The sequence below is a fragment of the Hibiscus syriacus genome, unplaced genomic scaffold (assembly GCF_006381635.1).
Source record: "Hibiscus syriacus cultivar Baekdansim isolate YM2019G1 unplaced genomic scaffold, ASM638163v2 tig00110114_pilon, whole genome shotgun sequence".
In the NCBI taxonomy this organism is placed as follows: Eukaryota; Viridiplantae; Streptophyta; class Magnoliopsida; order Malvales; family Malvaceae; genus Hibiscus; species Hibiscus syriacus.
In genome coordinates, this window is record NW_024062594.1 from 1,934,558 (window position 1) to 1,957,299 (window position 22,742).

Sequence of the window (22,742 nt, forward strand, 5' to 3'; positions counted from 1 at the left end):
AAATGAACACCACAAAGTCCATGAAAAGCATCTGGGAAACACCTTCTAACAGCGTTGTCAATTGAGTTTGCCCTATCGAATATGATTGTCAGATTGCTAATAGGACCTATGCAATCCCTAAGATGCCCCATAAACCATGTCCATGAATCAGAGGTTTCAGATTTGCCAACCCGTAAGCTATTGGCAATATCCCATTGTTAGCATCCATGGCTACTGCTAATAAGTTTACTCCAAGGTATCGACCTTTCAAATGTGCTCCGTCAACTATAATAACTGGGCGCATGCAAGTAATAAACGAACGAATCTACAAAATAATATACACAAGAAATATAATCATTTAAATGTGAAATGCATGTAACTAACAAAAATGAGTCAACAAAATTATATTGATTTACTAACCGTAGCACCAATGGCGATAAACAGCAACTCAAAGCGTCCATCTCTATCTGTTTTGATATGAGTTACCGACCCAGGATTTTTCAGCTTTAAATTGTGACAATAAGCCGGCAGTTGGGCAAACGATGCTTCTGGCGACCCCCTCAACAATTCCAAGGCATAACATTTGGCTCTCCAAGCTTGAGAATATGATATACTAATCTTGAACCGAGCATTCATGTCAGTCATAATTTCATGTCCCCGATATACCCTGCCATTCAAAAACATTAACTCAGCCAGAAAACCACCCAACACCTTTTTGTTTGCCTGTCTATGGTGAGGAAAAACTTGGGTTCTTGAACATGTATGTTTATCAATAAAAGTCCTAACTTGAAACATTTTGCAATCTTTTATTCTCTTTGCAATCATACGCCACGTACAGTTTTTGTCAATCATACACCTTGTTTCGAAACGATCTTTGCTTGATTTGTTAACTTTTAGTTGATAGCCATCTTCCACACATTTCGTATATAAAGCTATCTTCAAGTCTTCCTTTGTATCAAAACAATCATCTTTCTTGATACGAATAACTTTTATGTAACAATCAACTGCTTTCTTTATCAACTCTTCTTCCGGTATCTGAAGTAATTCTGGCATATTCCAGTTATACGCCCGTGGCATTTTCTTTCTTCGGGGACTTTTTCTTCTTCTTTTTCTTCTTCAGGATTATATGAATTACAGAATGGATGTTCAACATGTTCATTCACAGTCGTAACTTCCTCCTCATTATCATCAACAATACATTCTTCGGCAACGGCTGTTTCATCATCAAAATTCGGGTATTGACCAATATCAATATCATTACACACATGGTCTGTTTCTTCTTCTGAAACATCATCAAAATCCGTGTATTGACCAATATCAAAGTCCGGATATTGACCAAGACCAAATTTCGAATACTGACTAGTACTCACAATTTTTTCTGTTGGCTCATCATCGTCTAACTGGTCAATACGAAAACCGGAATTTGGTGCTGAAAGTTGATTGGGATTTGGATTAGAGAAAGGTTGTGGGTTTTGAGAAAAACTTAGTTGATTACTACCCGCTACTGACCCAACAATACTACTTCTAGGTTCAACAACATACAATGTAACATCATCTTGTGAAACACTAATGTAAGCAATGAATCGTTCAACATCTTCATTGTCGGTTAACAAATAAACTTTACCATTTATCTGATAAGATAGCCTAAATCCACTTAGGGGCTCTAAATTCAATTTATTTGAAACACGTAGCATTAGAGTTTCATAAGTTAACTTTTGTAAAGACAATTTTAGTTGAAGATTCATGGGTAAAGGCATATATTGTAAAACACCATGAACATTATCCCATGACCCTCCAAAACACAAATCTATCCAAACATGATCAACATTAGATGATTTCATGGTTGTAAATTAATTTACTAAACAGACGAGCTGCGAAACTAAAACCTGTTGCCGGATTGGGAAGGATGTCGTTGGATATAGGAACGGATGTCGCCGGAGAGAGTGATAGATGGAGATGGAATGAGTTGCGATTTAGGGATTTAGTTATGATTTCAGTGTTATATACCCAAAATTTCAGTGTTGTGATTTACAGATTCTCGTTGCGATTTACAGATTCTCGTTGCGATTTACAGATTCTCGTTGCGATTTACGGATTATCGTTGCGATTTACGGATACGCGTTGCGATATACGGATACGCATTGCGATTTACCCATACGCGTTGCGATTTACGGATACACGTTGCGATTTACGGATACGCGTTGCGATTTATGTGTTCGCGTTGCGATTTTCATATTCGCGTTGCGATTTTGGAAAATCGCAATGCGAATTTGTACTATCGCATTGCGATTTTCAAGAATCGCGTTGCGATTTTGGAAACTGATTTGCGATTCTGGGGATCGCGTTGCGATTTTTATTTCGCGTTGCGATTTTGTTGGTCATTTTGGCAAATCCAAAAAAAGTTGGTTAAAATCGTATATTATAACTTTTTTTTGGTCACTGAGGCGATTTTCTCTTTGAAAAATTGATATCAATTGTTAAAGAGATATCAATTGAATTAAAACCAATTTTGACCAAAATTTTATTATGATGAACTAAAAATTCTTAAAAATTAATATAACTTTAAAATGTCATCATAATCATCTTTTCAACATACATGAGATTAAAACAATGATGCATAATCATTTAAAAACAAAACTCATGCATGCTTAAAATCAAATGAGCAACCAAATAACCAAAATTAAAAGCATTAAGCTTAGAGGTTACCCATTCCTTTTTCATGTATGGCTAGAGCATTAACCAAAATTGCTTTGGATCCTTGGACGTTAGTTTCAATGCCCCTTGTTCCTTTCGAAACCCATACTTGCCTAATTTTAAAACGTTTTCCTTTATTCAAAGGACAAGTATGTTCCAAATGACCATGATAATGACAATGTGAGCATATTGTCATTATTGAACTAAATGAATTATTTAAAATGATTTTTTTTCTTTTGTTAAGCATTCAAGCTTAACTTTTAAATCAAAATTTTGTTTTTCAAAACTATCAATTTTTATTTTTGAAAGCTCTAAATCCTTTTTCAAAATTTCATTTTGGCTTTGAAAATCTATTTTTGTTTTCAAAAGAAAATCGTTTTCAATTTTAAATTTTGAAATCATTTTCTTATATTTGGAGTTCATGGTCTCAAACTCCGAATATAACCTATTAAAAGTATCTTGTAACTCATCAAACGTATATGAATTAAATTCATTTGAGTTAGAAGATACCTCGGGCTCTTCGTAAGCCATTAGAGACACCACCTTTGTTGGTTCTTCTTTCTTGTTTCCACGGATTTCCTCGAGCTTATTCCAAAGCTCCTTGGCACTTGTACATGAAGAAACCCCTTCATAGATTTCAGGTCCAAATGCACAAAACAATATGTGCACGTCCTTGGCATTAAGTTGAGCTTTCTTCCGTTCTTTGTCACTCCGCTTCTTCTCCTTCTTCTTTGGAGAAGAGTAGCCATTCTCGATTATCTCTCATACATCAAGATCATTGGATTGGATGAATACCTTCATTAATTTCTTCCGATGATGATAGTTGACTCCATTGAAGTATGGAGGTTTGTCGGTTGATAGGGAGTCTTCCATGTGGAACGAGCCGGAGGTGAAAGCCATATTCTCGGTTGTATAGGGAATTGGTAGAGCTTCTTCTATGATCATCTCAAGGTGGTTAAACCTTCTTAACGAGTTAGGCTCTGATACCAATTGTTAGGATTTTTGAAAGCTCGAATCGACAACCTGAAATGGTTTGTAAAGAGGGGTCGGAACGGTTTTGTGTTTAGGGAGTAAGGAGATTGAAAGATAGAGAATTGCAAAGCAATTTATAGTGGTTCGACTTTCTCAACCAAAGTCTACGTCCATTACCTTAGCTCCTCATCAAGGATTTTCCAACAAATTCACTAATTTGTTCTTTCTTTTGAGGATAAAGAGTAACCTTACAAACTCCTTAGTTTTTCCGAGCTAAACTAGAACCTTTCCCTAGCTTTTACATGGGATAAGCTAGAACCTTTCCCCTTTACAAAATGATAAAGATGTAAACAAGAAAACCTCTCTAAGGTAGGTGTTTACAATATTGAGCTCACAAGAACAAAATATTTACAAGAGAAAGATGAAATAAGATTGAAAAACTCATCTCTTGTGTTTGATTGCTTGGATAGTTGTTCTCTTGCTTCTTCAAGTGTCCTTAGGTTGTATTTATATCTTGGAATGTGTTTGAAGTCGTATATAGCCGTTAGGGATGTTTTGGAGCCGTTTGGAGATGAGAAACAATTAATAAAACAGCTTGGAGCATGGGGGGAATCGGTACCCCCTCATGGGGAATCGATTCCCTAAGTGCAATCTATTTTCGACCGTTAGACAGGGGGGAATCTGTTCCCCTTGGGGGGGGAATCAGTACCCTCTGGGGGGAATCTGTACCCCATGGACATTCTGTTTTCTGGGAGCCAAAAACCTGCAGGGGGAATCTGTACCCCCTGGACAATCTGATTTTTCTTGGTTTTGAAACGGTTCGAAATACATTGTAAAATTGTTTTAAAAATAGTTTAAGTATAAAACACAATTTTACACTTTAGTAAGGATTAAAATGAACTTTGAAAGACTTGGAGTAATATTTTGATATTCGAATATACTTAGAAAATCATTTGCAAAATATTAAAATTCATTTAACTTAATTTGTTATATCGAAACATCAAAATGTTTTCAACAAAAGTCATTCTTTCTAGTGAATTTTTCAATGTCGAACTTGACATATCCCATCATCGTGGTCTGAGTTCCCACAGACGACGCCAATTGTTGAGAAACTGCCAATAACCACAGAATAACACACACAACCAGATTCTAAACTCTGATCAAGATCAAGAATCAAAGCAGTAATCAAGAACACTAAATATTTACGTGGTTCGATTAGTGTGACCTATATCCATAGGAAGGAATCAATTTCACTAAGGCAATCAAAAGAAGGTTTACAAGATTTAGAACCAGAAGTAAGAACTCTCTCTCTAAATCTCTCAATACAATATGTTCTCTCCTTGAACCCTCTCAACTCACTTACATCTTATTTATAACTAAAGACCCTTCCAAGTTGATCGGTTTTGCATCACCAACTGTCAAAGTCAAGACATTTATAACAGAGTTAGTTTGGCTCCTAACAGTCGCAACCACCTCTTGAATCATAACATTGCCTTAGTCCAGTAAATTGTGAGTCATTACAACAAACATAATATCATACTTAACATATTGATTCATATATTTCATACTCATAACATATCATCAATCTAAACATAAATTAACTTAAACATGTATATGCAAATTTACTTATTCTTTCTTTTCTTATAAGTAATTAAATCATAAAATCTTATTAACATTTAACCCAATGTGACATAAGTGACTATGAGTACATAAATCTTGAGACCATCTCCAAAACATAACATAAATGGTCAACCCATCAACATCGTCAAAGACCAAACACACACATCCTGTTAACATCGCCAAAATGACCAAAGTCATACATAATCTCGTACATGAACTCAAATGAACTATATGGCATGCATACAATGTTCAAGGGCAATATGACGAGAGTGACACGTGACACATCAACTTTTCTTAGTGAAAGCTAATTACAATGACAATAATAAAAGCGAGTTAAAAATTCAATGATTATATTACAAAATTTAAAAGTTTGATGACCAAAATATAAACACCCTAAAGTTTGTTGATCATCAATATAGTTTAATTTGTTTTTTTATATAACTATTAATATTTAACTCATTAATTAACTAATACCAATCAAATATTATAAGAACTACCATTACAACCAGCTTATTTGATTTTAATTTAATGGCTAATATAATTTTAAATGAAAATTAAATGGTTTTTAGTATTTGTTATAAAACACTTCAAGAAAAAAATAAATCAATACAAATTTTAATTTTTCAATGAATTGTCAAACAAGCCTTTAATAATAATTAAAAAGATTTTTTTTATACACTAGCAATCTAAAACTTCAATTCTACAATCTTATCTATTTAAATGTTATGTACTCTATTTTAAAAATAAAATCAAGTAAACATTTCCGGTAAATAGCTACCAACCTATTTATCCTATTTCTGAAAACTTTATATTAATTAAAAAATATTATGATTGCTAAATATAATCAAATAAAATAAATGTTTAATTTTTTTTTTGAATGAAATGATAATTTTTCAACACACGTAGTGACAAATTTGAAATGTTACTTTTGTCAGGTTGAAAGAAGGGAAAAGAATAATCCAAAAACCAATTGCATGGAAGCAAATTGCAAACAAATCATAGTTGAACACCTAAACACGAAGGAGACATGCATGGAGGAGATGGAGGCGAATTGAAACGAAACGAAAAGCACCATAGCCTAGTGCGCGTGCATGCCATTGCCAACGCACTTCAACAAATTGCCTTTGATACTGACACCCCGCAATAGTAATTATAAGAATTTGAGATTTTTAAGAAAAATAATATTTTTTTTATCACTTGAGTAGTCAGTTTAAAAATTAAGTTTAAATATATGTTTAGTATTTAAATTAAACACTTTCTCTTAAAGTTGATATTTAAAGAATTTTTACTTTTAAATTAATATTTAAATTAAGCATCTTCTTTACGTTGATTTTTTTAAGTTGGTGTCTAATAAATTAACTTCTTTTTGTTGCCCTCTTGATTTTTTTAAAAGTTTTGTCCTAATTAATTCGGATCGATTCATATCGTACACCTGTCTTTGGTGAGTGAGTCACCCAACGAAAATTTTATGCGTATACACACAAAGCCTCAAACTCGAGACTTATTTAAACGATATCAAGTTGCTTACCACTTTAAACAACATATAAACATAAGATTATGTTACATGTTAATGATATTTTCATCTATTTTTCTTCAAAATTTAAAAACTATTAGAAAATAATAAAATATTAAAAAATAAAAATAAAATTATAACAAAAAAATAATTGACTAGGTTTATAAATTTCCTTCTACTTGACTAGTCTAGATTTATTCATTTGTTTATTTTTATTTGAATCTTTAATACATTCTTCATTTTATCATGAGATAATTTTTTGTGTGTGGGTAAAATAATGATATTTCGCTTTTTGTTTCATCTTTTTTATTTGTTTTCTCCTTATTTTTGTACTTAATTTGAGTGTATAATTTTTTAAAACTAATTAAATAAATACGAATATTTGTTATTATTTTTATATTTTTGGGTCATTAAAATTAACACTATTAATAAAAATATAAAAATAATAGATGAATTTAAAGTTTAGATATCAATGTGAGAACACAAATTTTTACATGCCAATTTAATAGAAAGTACTTAACTTAAACATTAATGTAAGATTAAAATTCTTTGAATTACCAAATTGAAAGAAAGCACTTAATTCAGTATCAAATGCATATTTAATCCCCAAAAAAAACAAAGCAGCTGACACAAAGAACATCTAGGGAAATGAGAAAGAAGTGGTAAAAGCAAAGAACTTCGGAAAGGGAAAGGGAAGGGAAGGGAAGGGAAAGGGAGAATCAAGTGTAATTCCTATCTGTTCTCACTTCTCACAAACCAAAGTAAAGAATACCATAAGATCTGTACTCATTTCCCCCCTCTATTTAATCAACACAAAAGCTAAAGTTCCCAGTCCTTGTATCGGAGACCGGAAACAAACACAACCCCCAACAAATAATAAACCCTAAGCATGATTTCATCACTACTTGGTATTTATATCACCCCCACCCACATGCCCAAAACTTTAATAAAACTCTACCCTTTTCTGTGTTTCCCATTTTTCTAATGCTTTGAAGCTCAACAATCTAAGGTGTAGAAGAAGAAGAAGAAGAAGAAGAAGAAGAAGAAGAAAGAAGACGTTTTTATTTTAGTATTCAATATTTTGTTTTGTTTTTTTCAAGCTTTGGGAAATGGTGAAAGAAGACGACAACGGCAATGTGTAAAAAGAGAACAGCAACAGACACCAAACATGGCTTCTTCCTGTTGTTGTTGTTGTAAGATCTCGCCAATCATTCCCGTTTTTGTGTTCTTCCTTGTTGTTTCTTCTTCGTTTTGTCTTGTTCGTTCGTCGGAAACCGGTAATCTCGATCCAAAAAATAAAACTTTCCGGGCCGGGGATGAGTCACAGAAGTTGAAAATAATAAGAAAACGTCTCGACAAGGTCAACAAGCCGGCGGTCAAGACAATTCAGGCAATTTAAAGCTTTCATTAAACCTTTGACTTCCAATCTCTGTTTTTTTTCCTTTTTCACTCTGTTTTCACTAACACGTTTTGAAAATGGCGGTGCAGAGTCCGGATGGTGATATCATAGATTGTGTTCTATTGCATCATCAACCGGCGTTTGATCATCCTCGATTAAAAGGGACAAAACCACTGGTAGCAAATTTTACTACCATTACCATGCATTAAAAATAAAATAAAATAAAATTATAGGATTGAACAGCTTTAATTGTATTTTTTTTTGCTTTTCTCTCTCAGGATCCACCGGAGAGGCCAAGTGGGGTTAACAGAAATGGAATGGGAGCTGACGATTTTCAACTGTGGAGCATGTCGGGAGAATCATGTCCGGAGGGGACAATTCCGATCAGAAGAACAACAGAAGCAGACCTGTTGAGGGCTAGCTCTGTTAGAAGATTTGGAAGAAAAAGACCAAGAAGACGTGTTCGAAGAGACTCCACTAGCAATGGCCATGAGGTAGGTTTCTTCTTCAAAAATTATTTCTACAACCTGAAAATTAATCCTATAAACACCATACTTTTTCTTATTTTATTTCTTTTTTTCTTCTCATTTCACGGTAACTTTGCTCAAATAATAGAGTAAAAAACAATTATTCATATAAATTATAATTAAAAGTATTTTTTGAACTAATAATAAGTATTTTTTTCATCCTATTATTTAAGTAACGCTACCAATTTTCACTTTATTTTTAGTACTAATATTTAGGTATCTCAATTCAAATCAATAAAGTAGCTAAAGTGAACAGGCAAAGCTAGGCATGCCAATTGTCTCCTTTCCTATGCATGATTAAAGATGACAACCTTATCGAAGAAAGAGTTTTCGATTAACAATGCTTATATTTTATTAATTATATGTTTAATATATTATTTTTATTGAATTGAAAAAAATGTATTCATTTTATTTTTTGTGTAACGTTTCCCAAAAACCAAAGAGAGAAGAGAAGATACCAAAAACCTGCTTTATGATTTTTAAAAAAAAAATATTTGTTCTTCATAAATTTAATGCCATTTGGAAATTATATTAAAATAGCACAAGAAGATAAAATTTGTACTTGTTCGGTTTATCAGGGAATGGAAACTTTTCTGTAGCTTCCACTGTTTAAACTCTAAGTTTCAACACAGCAGTAAAAATCCCTACTTATAGTAGCTTTCATGGTTCAAAAATATGATTCGAACTCGAAAATTATTTTATATCGGAACATGAATATAAAGATATAACTGTGTGACAAATATTTATGGGATAACAGCATGCGGTTGGATATGTGAGTGGAAATCAATATTATGGAGCAAAAGCAAGCATAAATGTGTGGACACCTCGTGTCTCAAATCAATATGAATTTAGCTTGTCACAAATGTGGGTCATCTCTGGTTCATTCGGCGACGATCTCAACACCATTGAAGCTGGCTGGCAGGCATTTTCTATTTCTATTTACCTTTTTTTAGGGTTTAATTTTGTATTGTAATCTCAGTCGATGTTCTGTTTCATGTTAAATGCAGATCAGCCCGGAGTTATATGGGGACAGCTATCCCAGATTCTTTACTTATTGGACCGTAAGTATACTACAATTATTAATTAGTTTTGTCCTAAAGGATATTATACTCCGGGATAGATTGACGGATGTCCTTGTATCTTTTGAAAATTGTAAATCTTCGTGTAGTTTAAGTATTTTTTCTAATAATTTTTATTAATTATCTAATTTTGTATATTTGAAATTTTATAATTTCATATTCTCTATATTTCTAATATAACTTTTAAGTTTGTACTATGATTTAAATTTTGCTTCATCCTTGATTATACTGAGAAGATATTAATTATTTGATTATATTTTGGGCAGAATGACGCATACCAAGCGACTGGGTGCTATAATTTGCTATGCTCAGGATTTGTTCAAACGAATAATAGGATAGCAATGGAGCTGCCATCTCCCCAACATCATCATACAATGGCGGACAATTTGATATTAGCCTCTTGATTTGGAAGGTAACATGACTACCCACCGGTTATTAAGGGTTGAATATTTTACCCGAATCTAACGGATTTTGATTCGATTCGATCTGATAGAGTTGTTTTTTGTTGCTGAAAATTTGGGTTTGGATTGAATTTTAAAAGAATGGAATCAGGCTGAGTTGGGGTTTAGAGTAAAAAGTCCGGTCCTAGATAATATTATAATTATTTTTTATATATTTAAGGATAATTGAAATAATATCACTCTCTATATTCGTTGTTCAATTAGTTCATTATTTTACCTAATATATATATATATATATATATATATTTATTTATTTATTTAGGTTGGATTGGGTAGGGTCGATCAAGTTAGATGTGAGTTTTGTTCTCAAAAATCAGTGGGATTTTGAATTAGGTGGAGTACTCCTAAATCTGAATCGAGTCAAATACATATAAAGAGCTTTAATTTTCATGTCAGATTCGGGTTTACTAATGGGTAGCCCTATTCATGCGCTACATAAATGGTGCACTGCCAAGTAAATGCCTGTAATTCCCCTAGCTTTTTTTAGCTTTATAAGATTCTATTCTTTCCACTTTGTGAACAAAAGAATCATCTGATTTTCACCATGGAACTTCCTTTTTCATAATTTCTTTTTTACTTTTTTACGTACCAATTAACTCAACATGTATTTTTATGACTACTTTGCGATTGTCTTAGGATCCAAAGCATGGGAATTGGTGGCTGGAATTCGGGTCGGGGATCCTAGTAGGATACTGGCCATCGTTCTTATTTACTCACCTTCGAGATCATGCGAGCATGGTTCAATTCGGCGGTGAAGTCGTGAATTCGAGGGCAGGGGGCTTCCACACCTCGACAGAAATGGGCAGCGGTCATTTCGCCGGAGAAGGCTTTGGAAAAGCCTCGTATTTCCGGAATATGCAAGTCGTTGATTGGGACAACAACTTAATCCCGTTATCGAACCTTCGGGTTCTTGCAGATCACCCGAACTGCTATGATATTCAAGGAGGAATAATAGGGTGTGGGGCAATTATTTTTACTATGGAGGACCAGGAAGAAATGTTAAATGCCCTTAAAGATAAGGGTACTTTTTCAAATATTTCTTTCTTTCTTCTTGTTTTAATTCATATAATTTTTTTCTTTAATAATAATTGTTGGGTGATAATGGGTGAATTAATTTCCTTGTTAGCCAACTTTTTTTTCAACCAACAAGGTGTCCATTAATTATAACACCTTTGAGGACTTTATGTAAATGTGGAAAAAAGTGATGGAATATAGTGAATGCAATTAGGGTTGTCAATGTGTGATTTCATTTTCTTTCGTGTTCAGTTTATCAGGATTATTTCTTTTGCATTTAATTAATGCTTTTAGAAAATAAAATAATTGATTTATTAATTTTATTTTCATTTTTGTCGTGTGTTATGGTTGATGGTAGAGACAGGCAAAAATTTATGTTAAGGGTACGAACTTAAGAAATTATACTAAAAATTTTGGTGGTGTGAAACTATACATTTTGTTCAAATTATTTAGGTAACCAATAAAAAATATAAAATATACTTGAAATATAAGAAAATTTAAAATTTTTAGGGGTGCAACATATCTCTCGACTAAAAAACACTTAATATATATAAATATTTTATTTGAAATATAAAAATATTTTATTTGAAATATAAAAATATTTTATTAATATATATAAATACTTTAAGTCATCAGAATTAATTAAACGAAAGGATAAAAAACAGATATAATTCACATAGAAACCAAATTTAATTCAATAATCTTAAATAAAATTATCTTTTTTGTCTGGGGAAGTAAACCCTAATTAAGTTTACAACAACTAAGTGTTGCGGAAGACGGCTATCAGATAGAGTAAAATCGCAACTGATAATTTGAGAAAATAAAAATGAAGATAAAAGAGACAAAATTTATGTGGAAAACCCCTAAAAATTTAGGGTAAAAACTACATGCAACGGTAGAAGAATTTCACTATGAGAAAATAGGAATTACAACCTCTCTCGATCTACCAAGGAGAAAACAATGATAATTCTCTCTTGATAAAAAGGAGAAAACAACTCTAAAGAAACTCTCTAAATTCTCTCTAGTATTGGAAGAAAGCTAGAATGCTTTAGGATGGTTTTGAAGCTAAATGAGCTAGGATATTTATAGTTGAAACTTAAGGACTAATTTATAAATACCCTAAAATACAATGACTAAATGTGTAGTTGTACCTTGCTAATTTTCAACCATTTTAGCAGCCCAATTTGAACCAAAATAGCATGCTATTTAATTTTCAAAAGCAGCCAGCTGCTATAGCCAAATTTGACTTGATTTTCAACAATCTCCTACTTGAAGATTTGATTGGGACAATCATATCTTCACACCATTCTTTCTACCTTGTACCTTCATGTTGCTTATGTCTCTGACAGGCCACAAGAGGATCGATACCAGGTAAATTTATCTGCGTTGATCGCCTTCGTCATGAAATCTGCTATGTTGTCTTTGGTATGGATCTTCTACATATCTACCGTTCCTTCTTCCACATTTTCACGAATGAAATGGTACTGAACCTGTATGTGTTTTGTCCTTGAATGAAATACTGGATTTCTTGCTAGATGCAAGGCGCTTTGACTGTCACAAAACAGAGAAACATGCTTTTTGATTTTGCCCAAGCTCCTCTAATAGCATTATCAACCAAATTGCTTCTTTACTGGCTTGTGTAGCTGCTACATATTCTACCTCTGTTGTGGATGTAGCCACAATTGACTGTAATTTTGAAACCAAGCTTGCAGCTCCACCAGTAACTTTGAACACATATCCTGTAGTAGATTTGCTTTTATCCAAATCCCCTGCATAGTCAGAATCTACATGCCTATTGATTAGTAAATTTGATCCTCCGTAACATAATGCAACATTTGAGGTCCCTTTGATGTATCTTAGGATCCTCTTTACTGTATTCCAATGCTCTTTGCCTGGATTCGCCATGTACCGACTAACCACTCCCACTGCTTGTGCAATGTCTGGTCTTGTGCATATCATAGCAAACATTAAACTTCCCACTGCTGATGCATACGGTACTCGAGACATCTCCATCCTCTCTTTTTCACTGCTAGGACTCATACTAGAGGATATTTTGAAGTTAATAGGAATAGGGGTAGAAATTGGCTTACAATCTTGCATGCTGAATCGTGACAAGATCTTCTTCAAGTAACTCTTTTGTGAAAGCCGAATCTTGCTATTACTTCTGTCTCGGTGAATTTGCATCCCTAGAATCTTTTTTGCTAATCCCAAGTCCATTTCAAATTCCCTAGCCAGTTGTGCCTTCAATTCTTCAATATGATCTTTGTTGGGTCCTGCAACCAACATGTCATCCACATACAACATCAATATAACAAAATCGTTATCACCAGACCTCTTGAAATAAGCACAAGGGTCAGCATTAAGTCTGTTGTATCCAAGGAACATAATGAAGGAATCAAATCTCTTATACCAACACCTTGGCACCTGCTTTAGACCGTACAGAGATTTGTTCAACCTGCAAACCAAGTTCTTCTTTTCTTTTTTCTTCAAAACCTTCAGGCTGGAGCATATAAATTTCTTCTTCTAGATTTCCATGAAGAAAAGCTGTTTTAACATCTAGCTGCTCTAGATGTAACTCCAATATAGCACACATTGCCAAAACTACTCGAACTGTTATTAGTCGAACCATATGAGAAAATATTTCATTGAAATCAATACCTTCTTTTTGAGCATATCTTTTTACCACCAGTCTTGCACGATACCTCTCAACTTGATCGTCACCATTTCGCTTGATTTTGAAGACCCATTTGTTACCAATTGGCTTCATTCCTTGTGGTAGTGGCACAAGGTCCCATGTATTATTTTTATGAAGGGCTTCAATTTCTTCTTGCATCGCCATCATCCACAGTGAAGCATCTGAGTTGTTTATTGCCTCCTGGTATGTTGATGGCTCACCGTCCTCTGTTAAAAGGCAGTATGCAATATTACCTTCTATAACATAATCTGAGTGCCAATTGGGACGTCTTCTCACACGATCTGATTGACAAGTTGTTGGAGCTTCATGACTCTCTGGTTCTTGTTCATCATGTGTTGGTTCTGCTTCAGAAGAATCTCTTTGTTCAAACTCTTTTTCCATATGTATCTGAGTAGTCTCTAACTTTTCAGCGCTATCATCGTCTTCTTTTTCTTTGTAGTTTATCTTCTATAAAGATAACATCTCTGCTGATGATCACTTTGCGGGCAGTGGGATCCCACAAGCGATACCCCTTTACCCCATCAGCATACCCCAAGAATTTGCATTTCCTGGATTTTGGATCCAACTTTGAAATTTCTTGGGAGTTGTACATCACGTACACTATACTTCCAAATACATGGAGGTTTGAATAATCAGTCGGTTTTCCAATCCACATCTCCATTGGTGTCTTCAGCTCTATTGCAGTTGATGGAGCTCGATTCACCAAATAACAGGCGATATTGACTGCTTCTACCCAAAATGATTTTTCTAGTCCTGCATCTCTCAACATTGCTCTTGTTCTTTCTAACAAGGTTCTGTTCATTCGCTCTGCCACTCCATTTTATTGAGGAGTGTTTGCTACTGTGAACTGTCTTTTGATGCCTTCTTTCTTGCAAAAATCATCAAATTCTTCGCTTGTGTATTCTCCTCCATTATCTGTTCTGAAACACTTGATCTTATTTCCATAATCAAGTTCCACCCGCGCTTTGAAGTTTATGAAAGTTAAAAACACATCTGACTTCTTCTTAATAGGGTACACCCAACATCTCCTGGAATAGTCATCAATAAATGAGACAAAGTATTTTGCTTCGCCTAGGGATGTAACTGGTGCTTGCCATACGTCAGAGTGAACCAATTCTAGAACACTTTTGCCTCTAGAATTTGATGTGTTGAATTTCAATCGGTGTTGCTTACTTGTTATGCAATGCTCACACAAAGTAAGTGATACATTCGTTAAACCTGGAAGTAGCTTTTGCTCCACAAGGACTTTCATTCCTTGTTCTGACATGTGTCCAAGTTTCTGATGCCATAGCATTGCAGACTCTGAACTACATGAGACAACAGAGGCTTCTGCTTCTAGCAAAGTCTCTCCCTTCAGCATGTACAAGTTTGCTGCTATCTTTTCGCCTTTCAGCACCACAAGCGCTCCACAGAACACCTTCATGATTCCTTTCTGTGTTTCAATCTTGCTTGCATTATTATCCAACAATCCGTAGGATAATAAATTTTTCTTCAGGCCTTTCACGTGCCGCACATCTCGAACAACTTTAATTGTTCCATCATACATCTTTAATTTGATGGTTCCCACACAAACGATCTCTAAGGCATGATCATTGCAACTATACACAGATCCTCCTAAGACATGTTCATAATGATGGAACCATTCTCTTCTTGAGGTCATGTGATATGTCGCTCCCGAATCAATGAGCCATATATCTGCAAATATTTTTCTGTCTTCCACGGTGGTTGACGCTTCACAGCATAGAGCATCTCCATCATCTGAAGTGTTTGCGGTATTGCCTTATGGATTGGAGTTTTTATTTAGACTCCAACAATCCTTCTTCAAGTGACCCTTCTTTCCACAGTTGTAGCACTTTAAATTCTTCTTGCTCCTCGACTTTGATCTACCATGTTTGTGACTGCTGCTTTGGCCACGTTCTATTGATCTCCCTCTCATCGTTGTCAACGCTTTTTCTTGTTGTAGATTTACTTGTCTGTCTTCCTTGTTCTTGCGCCAATTTACTTCTTGTAGAACAGCAGCTGCAACGTCATCGAAGACTAGACTGGTGACATTACTGTTTGTCAAGTTGATGATGAGTTGATCGTACGAATCCGATAGACTTTGAAGTAGAAGTTTAGCACGTTCTTGTTCTCCTATTTTACAGCTTAAGGATGTAAGATGAGAAAATAAGGTGTTCAGTGTATTTAAGTGCTCCGTCACTGAAGTAGATTCTGTCATACGGAGAGTGTACAATTTCCTCTTAAGGAAAATTTTATTGTGCAACGATGTGGCCTCGTACAATTTGGTGAGATGATCCCATATCTCCTTAGCTGTCTTCTTCTCCTCGATGCTTGACAATATTTCATCTGCTAATGCTAGATGAAAGTTTGCCATAGCATTCCCATCCATCTCGTTCCATTTGATCTCATCTGCGAAAACCACAGCCTTTCATTGATAGCCGCTAGACACCCGTCTTTCCTTAGGATGGCCTTCATCTTCAATTTCCACAATGAGAAATTTCTCCCCATTGAATTTTTCAATATCAAATTTCGTTGCCATAGCTTCTTCTACGGATAGCTCCCACTATTTCACTATCGTGAATAGTTCTCTGGAACCTTCAAAGAATGGATAATAACTTCTTATTTTCTTATGTTGGAGGATCCACCTTTTGGTGGCAACCACAAAGACAATAAGCAGATATTACACACTCTAATCTAGCTCGGATACCAATTGTTGCGGAAGACGGCTATCAGATAGAGCAAAATCGCAACTGATAATTTGAGAAAATAAAAATGAAGGTAAAAGAGACACAAAATTTACGTGGAAAACCCCTAAAAATTTAGGGTAAAAACCACGGGCAACGGTAGAAGAATTTCACTATGAGAAAATAGGAATTACAACCTCTCTCGATCTACCAAGGAGAAAACAATGATAATTCTCTCTTGATAAAAAGGAGAAAACAACTCTCAAGAAACTCTCTAAATTCTCTCTAGTATTGGAAGAAAGCTAGAATGATTTGGGATGGTTTTGAAGCTAAATGAGCTAGGGTATTTATAGTTGAAACTTAAGGACTAATTTGTAAATACCCTAAAATACAATGACTAAATGTGTAGTTGTACCTTGCTAATTTTCAACCATTTTAGCAGCCCAATTTGAACCAAAATAGCATGCTATTTAATTTTCAAAAGCAACCAGATGCTATAGCCAAATTTGACTTGATTTTCAACACTAAGCTTATTGTAGAAGCAGATTTTCATAAAAAAAATATTAAAATGTGTCAGGTAGCATTAATAAAAGTTATATATATAGTCGCGGACCCTGAATTTTTTTTAATTAATTACTTACTTTATAGGTGGTCTTCACCTTAAAATTTTATTTATGTTTACTACATTAATTTTTTTGTCTTATTAAGATATCTATACCCACCCTTAAAATTATTTTTGGATTTAAATATATTTTTTTGAACTCAACAAAATATAATATAAAATAGTTTTTAAAATACTAACAAATCTCTCAATTGATATGTTTAAACATTTATTTTTTATTAATCTGAAGTGAGTATAATATAGTATCTGTTTAAAGATTCTCAATCAGAACGTTCATACTCTTAACATACATGATGCTCAAATTTAAAACTTCAAAGAATAATAATAATTTTTTAACCATTAAAATCGGCTAGTTCGTAATGTATAAACATTTATTGAACGAAGACATTATTTAAAACAGTAATGGAGAAGGTAAAGTTTTATTTTAGTATTAATTAGGATACTTTCGGCTTTCGATGATAAAAGCAGCAAATGGAACCAACCCCTTTCATTATTCACTATAATAATACATTATGAAAATAATTCCATGCATGCTATTATTATAGGGACAATATCATTATTCTATTCTTGCTTTTTTTTTCTTATTAAAATCAACTAATTATTATCCTTATTATTATTAATTCCATGCATTCTTTCGTTTGCTCAATAATTAAATTAACTTATCATTTGTATTACTTCTTTACTGCTTGTAGTAAATAATTTTAAAAAATTAATTATTTTATTGAAAATATATTCTACATTTAGACCTAATCATTTACTTTTACGGTAAAATAATAATTATGAAAAACAAATCCATAAATTATAGGGTCAAATTTGAGTTTTTTTAAGGATTGGGTTGATTTCAGGTACAAAATTAGGATTAATTATTAGAAAAGTTAAATTGTTTAATAGTAAAATTAATAGAAACTTAGTAACTATTAAATCTCAAAATTTGAATATGTTTATATATATATATATATATATATATATATAAATTGGGATTAAACATTGGAAGGATCAAATTGTCTAACTTCAAAATTAACAAAGACTAAACGTATATTTAAAATTCAAAACTTAGAAAAACAATACTTATTTAACAAAGATTCAAATTAATAGGACTCCAAATATTATTAGACAAGAAAATTTAAAGGCTCACAATTTGCATGTAGTTCAGTCATCCGTTAATTAATTCATTAATAATTTATTTTCGAAACCTCAATTTATTTCAATATACTCGGAAAAGTTAATCTCATTATTCAGAAATTAAAAAAAACGTGATTAAATTTAAATAAAAATATTTTTATATAGTAATAATTTTTTTTGTTAGTGTGGAATGATTATGATATAATATATATTCGATTTTCTTTTAGACATTGACAACACGCATATCATGAAAATCCAATTGCAATGAATTTTTTACATGAAACAACATTCACTTTTACCATTGAAATTATCCAATGAGTTCTTATCTAGTAATAATTTAAACGAACCAAGTAGTATTTTTAGAATTAGAGTATGTTTGATAATTTATTAAAATTTAATAATTTCAATGATTTAATATTTTAAAGTAAAAACTATTTATTAATTTTTTCATTGAAAAGTGTAAAACAAATGTGAAGTAAATAAGGAGTTATTGTCACCTAATTGAAAATAATTTCAACAATGATTTTATTTTCATTTCCTTTAATTATATCATCCATTAAATTTTATATTTATCAATCAATTTAATTATATTTAATATTTAATTTTAAATGAGTTCTAATTAACACCTTTGATACTAAGAAAAACTTTTTAATAAATGTTATACGAATAGAGTAGAAAGATTAATTTAAAGGTCAAAATAATAGTGCCCATTTAAAGCTGGCAAGGAATGATGCTCTTTAAAACAACCTTTGATTTTACTTCGAAGCAAAGTTGGTGGTCCACTCCTATGAAATTACTAGCTTTACTTCAACCACAAGCAAATACATAAAAATAAACATATACATGCATGTATGCATGCATCCCTGTATACAAGGCTTTCAATTTCAGATATCAAATCTAGTAGCTGCTATATGCTTCATCTTTAAATTCAGCTTACCAGCATTGACAATGACTGTTTTTGTGAGGCACAAGGTGACTGCTGTTTTCGAATTATATCTCCCAGTCTTTACCAACTGTGTCTGACATTTGGACCAGAAAAAAAATGGCTGTCGCTTTTTCCTCATATGTATTGGGTAAGGGAAGGTAAGATAATAGGTTGCCCCCAACACAAGGTTGAGAGCAGGTTCCGTAGGAGACCTCCGAATTATGAAATGCCCTCTGTGAGATATATCAGAAATTCATGCATTTTTATTTGTTTGATACCCTTACCTCGTGACAAATGTCAAGGGCTAAGAAGTAGCTTGCGACCTTGTCTAAGGGTCAAGTTACTAGTTCAATCCGACATGCTAGTCTGCACTCGGTTGAGCTTGGACGGGTTACAATTCAAGTCTTGGGTGTAGTTCAGTTTTCACCGAGCTAAAGCAATGATCAAAATGGGAGGAAAATTGGAAGACGTGATTCTAAAGGTTAGGAATTAGAAACTAGTGATCCAGTAGATAATTAAGAATATAAGAAGGAAGCTTCTGCTTTCTTGAGGTGCTTTTTGGTGGTCCAATATAAAATTAAACATCAAGGCAGATACGGATACAATACCAGAACCTATCCCACTTTTGGGTATAATCCAACAGGAGCTTCAGATTCTTGAAGACAAGTGGACATGGCAGCTTTGCCTTTAAGACTCACCTTTGTTCCTCCAAGAGACCAGACCATTACACCCAATTATATTCTCATGAGTTGGCTGAAGCACATCAGCATGCAGTGTCATTGTGTCAACTCATTTATCTTATTTTGAATGGACCATGCAGTACCTGTAGGATCATGGATTATAAAATCTTAATAGTAACAAAAGCCAATGAGAGAAGCTAAATTGCATAAATAAACATGACCAGAAAGTGCATGATACAGTATCCTAGGCTGATATAAGTCAACATCTTTCTACCAAAAAATACCTGAAAATCTAGTATAAAGCCAAGAACAAGGGGGTAAAAAAAAAAAAAAGATCCTATCTCTTAACATAGCATATGAGTCAATTGCGTCTTTTCTCAAACAAAGCAAAACTAAATGGAAGGAACATTTTAGGATGGATTGTGCTGTATTACTCGATTCAACATGATAATTACAAATTGCATTTCATTATTAAAAGAACAACAGATAATTAAAGCGATTCAAGTTGAAATTGCATTGGCCACACAATCAACCGCCATGTTGATGTCCCCAGTCTGCCATACAATGAAATTAGAAACTGGAATGCAGAAAGATCTCTGTGGGCATTTCTCTTTTCCAATTCCTTAAGTGCCTTCTCAGCCTTCTCACACATGCCAGCATCAATATAAATAAAATGCTATATTTCTATAAGTTGACCAATCATCAGTATCTCTCTTCATTTCCTCGATAACCCTTTCAACCCCGGAAATATCATTCATAGCAGCCAAGCCCTCATTCAAACATTATATGTATATGAATCTAGCATGATACCACATGATTTCATTTCTCGTACAAATTCTGGTACCCTTTCAGGCTGGCCAATCTTCATGTAAAGCGTCATGAGACTGTTATAAGACATGGAACCAAAAGGAATGTTAGGTTCCTTCATCTTTTCCATTAGAGATTCTGCATTTTCCGTCATCAATTCCTTACGGTAACAGTTGAGAAGGATACCATAAGTTAGATGGTTCTTTGACGATTCAGGAAGATCAACGAAGTAGTTATCAGAAGAAGGAATCCTTTGAACTTTAGCAACCAAATCAAGATGGGTAGCCTGATCAATAACAGTCTTATTCATAAGGTATTACTTTCACTTAAAAGTTATTTTTAGAATACACTAACTTAATCTTTATTTTTCAATTATAAAATTATATTATCTTTTAAATAGAAAATCAATTTAAAGTTAAATTAATTACCTTTTTAGAACTTTTATATTTATCACTTTAGTTTTATGTGTATTTTAATTTTTTTCAATTGTAATATTTGATCTATTGATTGTCTGATTGTATTTTGTAGAGTCTTATTATGGATGCGACATTCTCAATTCAATTTATTTCATTAGTAAAGTCATGATTTGAACTTAAGACCTTATTTAAAAATTGAGTACCTCATCTCAATATAGTAACAAAAAAGTTTAAAAGTAGAGTAAGGATGAGTAAAATACATAAAAAATTACTTACGGATGAGTAAGTTTCTTCTTTCAGCATCGAAATTTTAAAAGTAATGAAAAAGTCACTAACATTATCATTTGATAATAAATTGATTTCTCGACCGTTAATATTTGTTAACTTAATAATAGAAGACTGATGTGGCACAATAGACTGACTTACTTTGCGCTGGTTAGCCATGCGAGACAAATGTTGATTGGCATTTGATGCTCGCCATAAAAGCTCCAACTGATCCAAGTAGGGCAAACCCTCTTCTTTCAACACTCGGTTTCTTTAATGGAGGACTCATTAATGGAACCCCAACAAACAGTCGTCCCATTCGATATTCGAATCCCACAACTGAATCCATCACCAAGAGCTAACCCTGAAGCAAAGTTTAAACCTTCGTTTAATGGAACATTGAGTTGACCCGTTAAGTTGTTTCCTTTACAAACGAACTCGGCAAATGAGTTCACTCCATAAACATTGTGCTACTGTTTCAACGACACACGGTCGATCAACTCAAAGTTTGAAGAAATGTGTTTAACAAGAGAAGAGTCTTCTCAATAACTTCAAGTCTAATTTTTGGGACTCATTATCTCTTTAGCTGGAATCCAAGTTATTCTAGATTAGAAACCTTTGAAGAATGTTGTTGAGGTTTACAGTTTCCTAACCCTAATTGGTTTTTATATAGGTTACTGGTTTGATAAAAAAAACAATCTTTAATCAATTTAAACATATTCTTACTAATATAACAATATTGACCAACATGAGATATAACTAGACCGTTTATGATATTTTAGTGGCATGGCCGAATATAAAAATTAGCCCTTTAATAACAAATATTAAAAATGAATGAATTAAAGAATAATTAAGTGAAAAGTGAAAAAATAATTTAAAAATATTAATTTAGCATCAATGTTAATTTTTTAATGATGAAAAAAAAAACAAAATGTAATATTAAGTATGATTTTAAAGAAAAATAATAATTAAATGACCAAAACGGAAATAAAATAATAAGTGAGCGACTAAATAAATAATTTATTATTTTTAATTATATATAAATTTATAGTTTTAGTCCCTGAGAAAGTGGGGCCCTGGATGAGTGCCCCTTTCGCCCATGCTCAGGGACGGGATTAGATATAATCACTGATATCCGATCTATTAATTGACTAATCTGGATTGAATACTATAAAGGTGAGGGTGACCATCCAAACCCAATTTACTCTATTCGCAAACGTCGGGATTTGAACCTCTGACATTGCTTAATAAATTTATTGTCTTATCCCA

General features: G+C 33.1%; 2 pseudogenes; one reads left to right on the forward strand and one right to left on the reverse strand.

The window, feature by feature from the left end:
- The first annotated feature begins 7,535 nt into the window (after window positions 1–7,535).
- LOC120215282 lies at window positions 7,536–11,368 on the forward strand (annotated as a pseudogene).
- A 9,108-nt stretch (window positions 11,369–20,476) lies between these two features.
- LOC120215126 lies at window positions 20,477–21,103 on the reverse strand (annotated as a pseudogene).
- Window positions 21,104–22,742: the final 1,639 nt, after the last annotated feature.